The sequence below is a fragment of the Apium graveolens genome, chromosome 3 (assembly GCF_009905375.1).
Source record: "Apium graveolens cultivar Ventura chromosome 3, ASM990537v1, whole genome shotgun sequence".
Lineage (NCBI taxonomy): Eukaryota > Viridiplantae > Streptophyta > Magnoliopsida > Apiales > Apiaceae > Apium > Apium graveolens.
In genome coordinates this window covers 159,483,506-159,490,462 of record NC_133649.1, presented here as the reverse complement: position 1 = coordinate 159,490,462, position 6,957 = coordinate 159,483,506, and the positions used below count along the sequence as shown (strand labels likewise).

Below are 6,957 nucleotides of genomic sequence, written 5' to 3'. Positions count from 1 at the left end.
GATGGGATATTTTTACATTATTTTCACGTAGGGTGTTTTATAAGAAGCCTGATTTTGATAATTATCCAAATCTGTTATCAAATTCTATCATTTTTGTAGTTACTTAGCGGCTAAGTAACCTATTTTCGGATCCGATATGATCCAACGAGGTCCTAATATCCCGTAAATATAAATAGCATTTACCATATTTTATTTGGTAAAGAAAAACATTTTATACAATAAAATTTCATAATTATCGAGAAAAATCGATGAGTGTTCTTTGGGTTCTTTATAATCAAACCAAGATTTGGAGGTTTTACCGAAGTCAGATTTCGATGTACAAGTAGTCAAATCGAAGCTTTCGACGCGTAAAATCCAGTTTAATCATCCATAACATCCCATATTTCATTGGTATTTTTCTATGATTTTTACAAAAATTCGAATTATTTAGTAAAAATATGAATTTTCGTAAACGATTTGGTTTGTCTGATTTGATGATTGTATGTTGTACAGCATCTCCTGCCATTCAATATTCATATATCATATGTTGAATTTCAAGTTCCATAACATGCTCAAAAGGCTGTTTGATTTTCGGATTAAGTTCTTGAATGTTCTTCTTGTTATTGAGAATCAAACTGAAATTTGGAGGCGTTATCGGACTCCGTTTGAAACGCTCTTGTAACCTAATCGAAGCTCTCGTCACCACCTTTCCAAAACTCTCATCATATTTAGTGCAGAACCAACTTCAAAATTCGGACTATTTTTCATAATTCGAATCAATTATTTAATTATTCGGAAAATCCAAAACTTCATGATTCCTGCGTTTTGATGATACCATGTTATAGATAACATTTTTCAGATCGATTTGATATATTATATGTCAAATTCTAAGTTCAATATCATATAGAAATGAAGGTTTGATTCTCTTGAGCGTTCTTCGAGTTCTTGGCAACCAATGACCCATTTCACGACTCGATTACAACCCGGTTTCGATCTTTAAAAACCTAATTCCCCAATTCAATTTTGTTTATACAAAATTTTTATTTTAAAATAAATCAAAAATCTTATTTTATTTTCAAAAATTATTTTAACTAATTATTTTAATTAGTTAACTGAATTATTTTAATTCCAAAAATTATTTTCTTTTATTATTTTAAAAAATTCAAATTTGATTTCATTAGTTATATTTTATTTTAGTTAATTATTTACGGATTTAATTGATTGATTAATTCATTTAATCAATTAATTTTATTTATAAATAGTTAAATAAAATATAATTATTTATAATTAAGCCAAATAATTCCTAAAAATTATTTCGAGATTTTAAAAATATTTATAGAGTATTGAATATTCAATTAATACTATTGTTAATTGAATTATTCGTATTTTATTCGTAGAAAATAGAACGTTCATCCGTTTAATACGAAACGAACGCGTCTAGACACAGAAAAATATTCCGCTTTCATTTAAAATACTTTCGAGACCTTAATTCTTTTGTATCAAAAGATCGTTTATTTTACGAGTCATTCTGAGTTGCTTATTGATTGATAAATATTTTTTTGACCCGATTTCAATTCTAGAAGTTCCGAGTTCTACCTTTTTAACGATTATACTTATTTGTTACATGAATTATGTGATCACGTGTTATATGAATAACATGATTACGTGTTATGTGACCAACATGTACATGTTTACATTTTTTAATGCCATGATTGAGTATCAATGATCGGGTAGACGTCGAGATGTATAGTTAAGTCGATTGAGTTTATCTTGTTAATTGAAATAGTACCTTTTATAATAGATACACCTATTTCAAGGCATGCAAAGCCAGACAATGATAGTGAAAGTAAATTATGATTGTGTATGGTGATGGGACTAGTCGATACAAAGTAGATGTGAGCATAGAATGGTGATTGAAAGCTAGAAAGCGAATCAATTGACGCAAGTATTTCATGAACTTTCTTGTGATACATTGCAAGTATTTCTTCCCTATTCTAAATTCAGAATAGTCAAATGTTTTTATATTTTTCTGTAATTACTCTTAATTATCCAAGTACTCTTTTGATCTTGTTCCTGATTACTATTGGTGATCTCTTGAGAAAATACCCATTGTTCTAGGTTATTTGTAAACCCTGAACCGGGATGTTTTGAAATCAAAATGATTTGATATCAAAATACTCTACGGACTAGATGGTTACGATGAGGGCCAGGAATGAGCTGGACCCTAAGGGCTAGTGATAAGTGGCATTTTATACCACTTAGAGCGTCTCATAACGGCTTGAATTGGTGTATTGAACTCGAGTATTTTGTGTATTTGACAAATAAAGCTTAAGGAAGTGCTTGGAATCAGTCTAGGGGAGATGAGCGAAGAAATTAGCAAAAACAGAAGCAAAATAAAATATTTTCCAGAAGGGTAGCAGGCGCCCGTCTGGAGAGAGCAGGAGGTCGCCCGCCTGGAGAGAACAGGCGGTCGCGCGCTAGCAAGCGCCCGCGTGGAGACAGCAGGCGACAGCCTGTGGGCGGAATTTCAGAATCTGGATTTTATTAATTCTATTACAATTGGGCTTCTGTTAGTGCTGGTTCTCTTGGGTTATTATATAAACCTTATGGGAAGACGTTTTCTTCATAGAGGAGATAATCAAGAGCGAAGGCAAGAAGATTGAAAGACCATTTTAGCACACAACAATGAAGAAGAGGAAGCATACGTTTATCTTGTGATTCTTTTAATTCGTTGTAACAGTGGATGCTAGTTTTTTTATGCTTTGAACCTTAATACTCTTTTGACGTACTTCATTATTTATTAAGTATTTTTAATCTTTATATCATTGTGTTATATCATGCTTTCATATGAACCCATGGTGACGATGAGTTCTATTATGGGATAATCGTGATAATGGGATCCTAGCGGATTTACTATGGATTTCTTTAGTTAATTGTTTAATACCTTGGTATGTGGTGATTGTATGATATCTAGTATAGGTTGTGCTTATTCGTCTTATGTACGTCACGAACATGTAAGATAGCCTGTTAATCTCTTGTGAAGCGACAGTGAATCTTGAGATTTAGAACTTGCCATGCTAGCATAGGTTCATGTATTGTATGCATGATTAGTGGGTAACTCTAACCGTTTTACTTGCCCTGTGTAATCATCATGAATAACTTGCACTTAAATTGTTATGTTGTCAAATTGTATAGACATATAGGATCTCAACATAATTGATGCCTATTCAACTTCTATCTTAATTATGGATGATTGGTAGAATGGTATTCGTATAACGAAAGTTGGCATTTATCAGTTTCGTGTTGTTCGATTAATATCATCACCATTACATGCTAAGGGTAATAACAATAACTATTGAATGAAGTAGTAATGAAGTCAGGATCTCATGTGTGTTTAATATTGTTAATTTAAGTGTTTAATTCTCGTAGTTCATATTAGTTAACCAACCTTAATTGTTATTGTCTTGATATTGAAGAATAATCATACATTGGTGAGTAAGTGTTAATTAGATATAATTAATCAGAGTCTCTGTGGGAACAAACTAGAAATCATTCTATATTACTTGCGAACGCGTATATTTGCGTGAATTATTTAGCGCATGCTTTGTGCCTAATAAGTTTTTGGCGCCGCTGCCGGGGACTCGGTGTTAATTTGTTTAGTTTATGTACTTGCCATCAGTGGTCATTAGGATTCATTTATTAAGACTTGATACTTATTGCTTCCGGTTGTGTTTTAGGTACTCTAGCGAGCGTTTATGCAAACACATTCTCGCACTCGCAAGAGAAATCTGGATAAAGCTGAGGAGACAGATACAGCTCTTGACTTTCCGGAGAAGATAGTTTTTAAAGATTCGGATAAAGAGTGTGAAAAGAAAGAATCTGAAACAATGGGTGATCATGTAGTTCAAGCTGATCTAGCTCTTATGGACTTTTCTCGGCCTAAAATTGATGACATTCAGTCAAGATTCATTCATCCGGCTATTCAGGCCAATACTTTTGAAATCAAGTCGGGCACTATTCAGATGGTGCAGAATTCTGTTTCTTTCGGAGGTGTTGCGACTGAAGATCCCAACATGCATATCAGGAATTTTGTCGAGATCTGTAGTACTTTCAAGTATAATGGTGTTACTGAAGAGGCTATCAAGCTGAGGATTTTCCCATTCTCTCTGAGGGACAAAGCTAAGGACTGGTTACATTCGTTACTAGCTGGGTCCATCACTACTTGGGAAGATCTTGCGCAAAAGTTTCTGGTGAAGTTCTATCCAATGGCCAAAACTGCAGCTATGAGGAGTGCTCTTACTCATTTTGCACAGCAACAAGGAGAATCTATGTGCGAGGCTTGGGAGCGCTACAAGGAGATGTTGAGAAAGTGTCCACATTATGGTATGCTTGACTGGATGGTGATCACTGGTTTCTAAAATGGTTTGAGGTCTCAATCTCGGCCCATGCTCGATGCAGCTTCTAGAGGCGCCTTGTGGGCCAAAAGTTATACTGAGGCCTATAATCTCATTGAAACTATGGCTGCAAACAAGTATCAAAACTCAACTCAAAGGATGATGCCTGGGAAGGTAGCAGGTATTCTGGAAGTTGATGCAGCTACAGCTATTGCAGCATAGCCCCAGGTACTGTCTATGAAGGTCGATTCTTTAGCCAACTATGGAGTAAATCAAATAGCTAGTGTCTGTGAGCTTTTTGCAGCTCTCATGCTATGAATCAGTGTTCTCTTGTTAATGAATTTGTTCAGAATGTGAACAATTTTCAGAGATCGCAGCAGCCTATGCCCACTACTTATCATCCCAATAACAGAAATCATCCCAATTTCAGCTGGAGCAATAATCAGAATACTGTTCAGCAACCATATCAGCAAGCTGCAAGTAAACAGTTTAATCCACCTGGATTCCAGCAACCTCAGCAATTTGCTCAAAGGCAAACATATTCTCAACAAGGAGGTGTTGCTCCACCTTCTAGTGCTGATTTCGAGGAGTTAAAGTTGTTATGCAAAAGTCAGGCTGTTTCTATCAAGACCTTGAAAAATCAAATTGGACAAATAGTCAATGCCTTACTCAATCATCGACCCGACATACTTCCCAGCGATACTGAAGTTCCAGGCAGGAAGGAAGCTAAAGAGCAAGTCAAAGCTGTCACCTTAAGGTCTGGAAAAGTTGCTGATGCGGAAAAAGCAAAAGATGTAGAAGTTGAAGATGTAGATGAAGAAGGAAAGAAAAAGGAGAAAGAGGGGGAACCAAGGAAGACTACTGTCGAACACACTCTTCCTGAGGGTAATACAGGGGCGAAACAGCTCTATCCTCCACCACCTTTTCCTAAGCGATTGCAAAAACAAAAGTTGGACAAGCAATTTGGTAAGTTTCTGGAGGTGTTTAAGAAACTTCAAATTAACATACCTTTCGCTGAGGCTCTTGAGCAAATGCCTAGTTATGCGAAATTCATGAAAGGTATTCTTTCGAGGAAGGTGAAACTGGATGATCTTGATACCGTTTCTCTGACGGAAGAGTGTAGTGTCGTTCTGCAACAAAATTTACCTCCAAAGCTTAAGGATCCAGGTAGCTTCACCATTCCTTGCACCATTGGCAAGTTGTCATTTGACAAGTGCCTTTGTGATTTGGGAGCAAGCATCAATCTGATGCCATTGTCTATCTTCAAAAAGATGAATTTGCCTGATCCGAAGCCCACCTACATGTCTCTACAATTGGCTGATCGTTCGATTACATACCCACGAGGCATTGTGGAGGACGTGCTAGTAAAGGTGGACAAGCTCATATTGCCTGCAGATTTTGTCATTCTGGATTTCGAGGAAGATAAGAAGATTCCCATAATATTGGGAAGACCTTTCTTGGCTACAGGTCGTACCTTGATAGATGTGCAAAAAGGTGAAGTCACTATGAGGGTGCAAGATCAAGATGTGACATTCAATATGTTCAATACGATGAAATTCCCTATAGAAGATGAGGAATGCTTCAAGGTGGATTTGGTCGATTCTGCAGTTATTTCAGAACTTGATCATGTGCTAAGGTCTGATGCCTTAGAAAAAGCCTTATTGGGGGATTTTGACAGTAAAGATGACGAAGGCAATGAGCAACTACAATATCTAAATGCTTCTCCTTGGAAACGAAAGCTAGACATGCCATTTGAATCTATGGGAAATACTGATCTCAAGAATGCTGAGGGAAAGCTAAAACCATCTATTGAGGAAGCACCTACTTTGGAGCTTAAACCATTGCCTGAACACTTGAGGTATGCTTTTTTAGGTGATACATCTACTTTGCCTGTTATTATTTCATCTGACCTCTCAGGTAGTGATGAGGACAAGCTCTTGAGGATTTTGAGAGAATTCAAATCGGCCATCGTATGGACTATAGCAGATATAAAAGGGACCAGCCCTTCGTACTGCATGCATAAAATTCTGCTAGAGGAAGGTAGCAAGCCGACTATTGAGCAACAGAGAAGGCTTAATCCTATCATGAAAGAAGTGGTGAAGAAAGAAATTCTAAAATGGCTGGATGCAGGAATTAGATATCCTATTTCTGACAGTTATTGGGTGAGCCCCGTGCAATGTGTACCTAAGAAAGGAGGTATTACTATGGTAGAAAATGAGAAGAACGAGCTCGCCCTTACTCGAACAGCCACAAGATGGAGGGTATGCCTGGACTATAGGAAGTTGAATAAAGCCATGAGGAAGGATCACTTCCCTCTTCCATTCATTGATTAGATGCTTGACAGGTTGGCTGATCATTAGTATTATTGTCTTCTTGATGGCTATTCAGGCTACAATCAAATTTGCATTGCACCAAAAGATGAAGAGAAGACCACCTTCACTTGCCCATTTGGCACGTTTGCTTTTCGCAGAGTTTCTTTTGGCTTATGTGGTGCACCTGCCACTTTTCAGAGATGCATGATGGCCATATTCTCTGATATGATTGGAAATAATGTCGAAGTATTCATGGACGACTTCTCCGTCTT

At 36.6% G+C, this 6,957-nt stretch overlaps 1 non-coding gene across 1 annotated transcript; it reads right to left on the bottom strand.

Annotated features, from left to right (window-relative positions):
- Positions 1-4,259: 4,259 nt before the first annotated feature.
- On the bottom strand, positions 4,260-4,366 carry LOC141715790 (small nucleolar RNA R71). The gene has a single exon (XR_012572539.1). It is a non-coding gene; the product is annotated as a small nucleolar RNA R71 (small nucleolar RNA).
- Between the last annotated feature and the right edge of the window lie 2,591 nt (positions 4,367-6,957).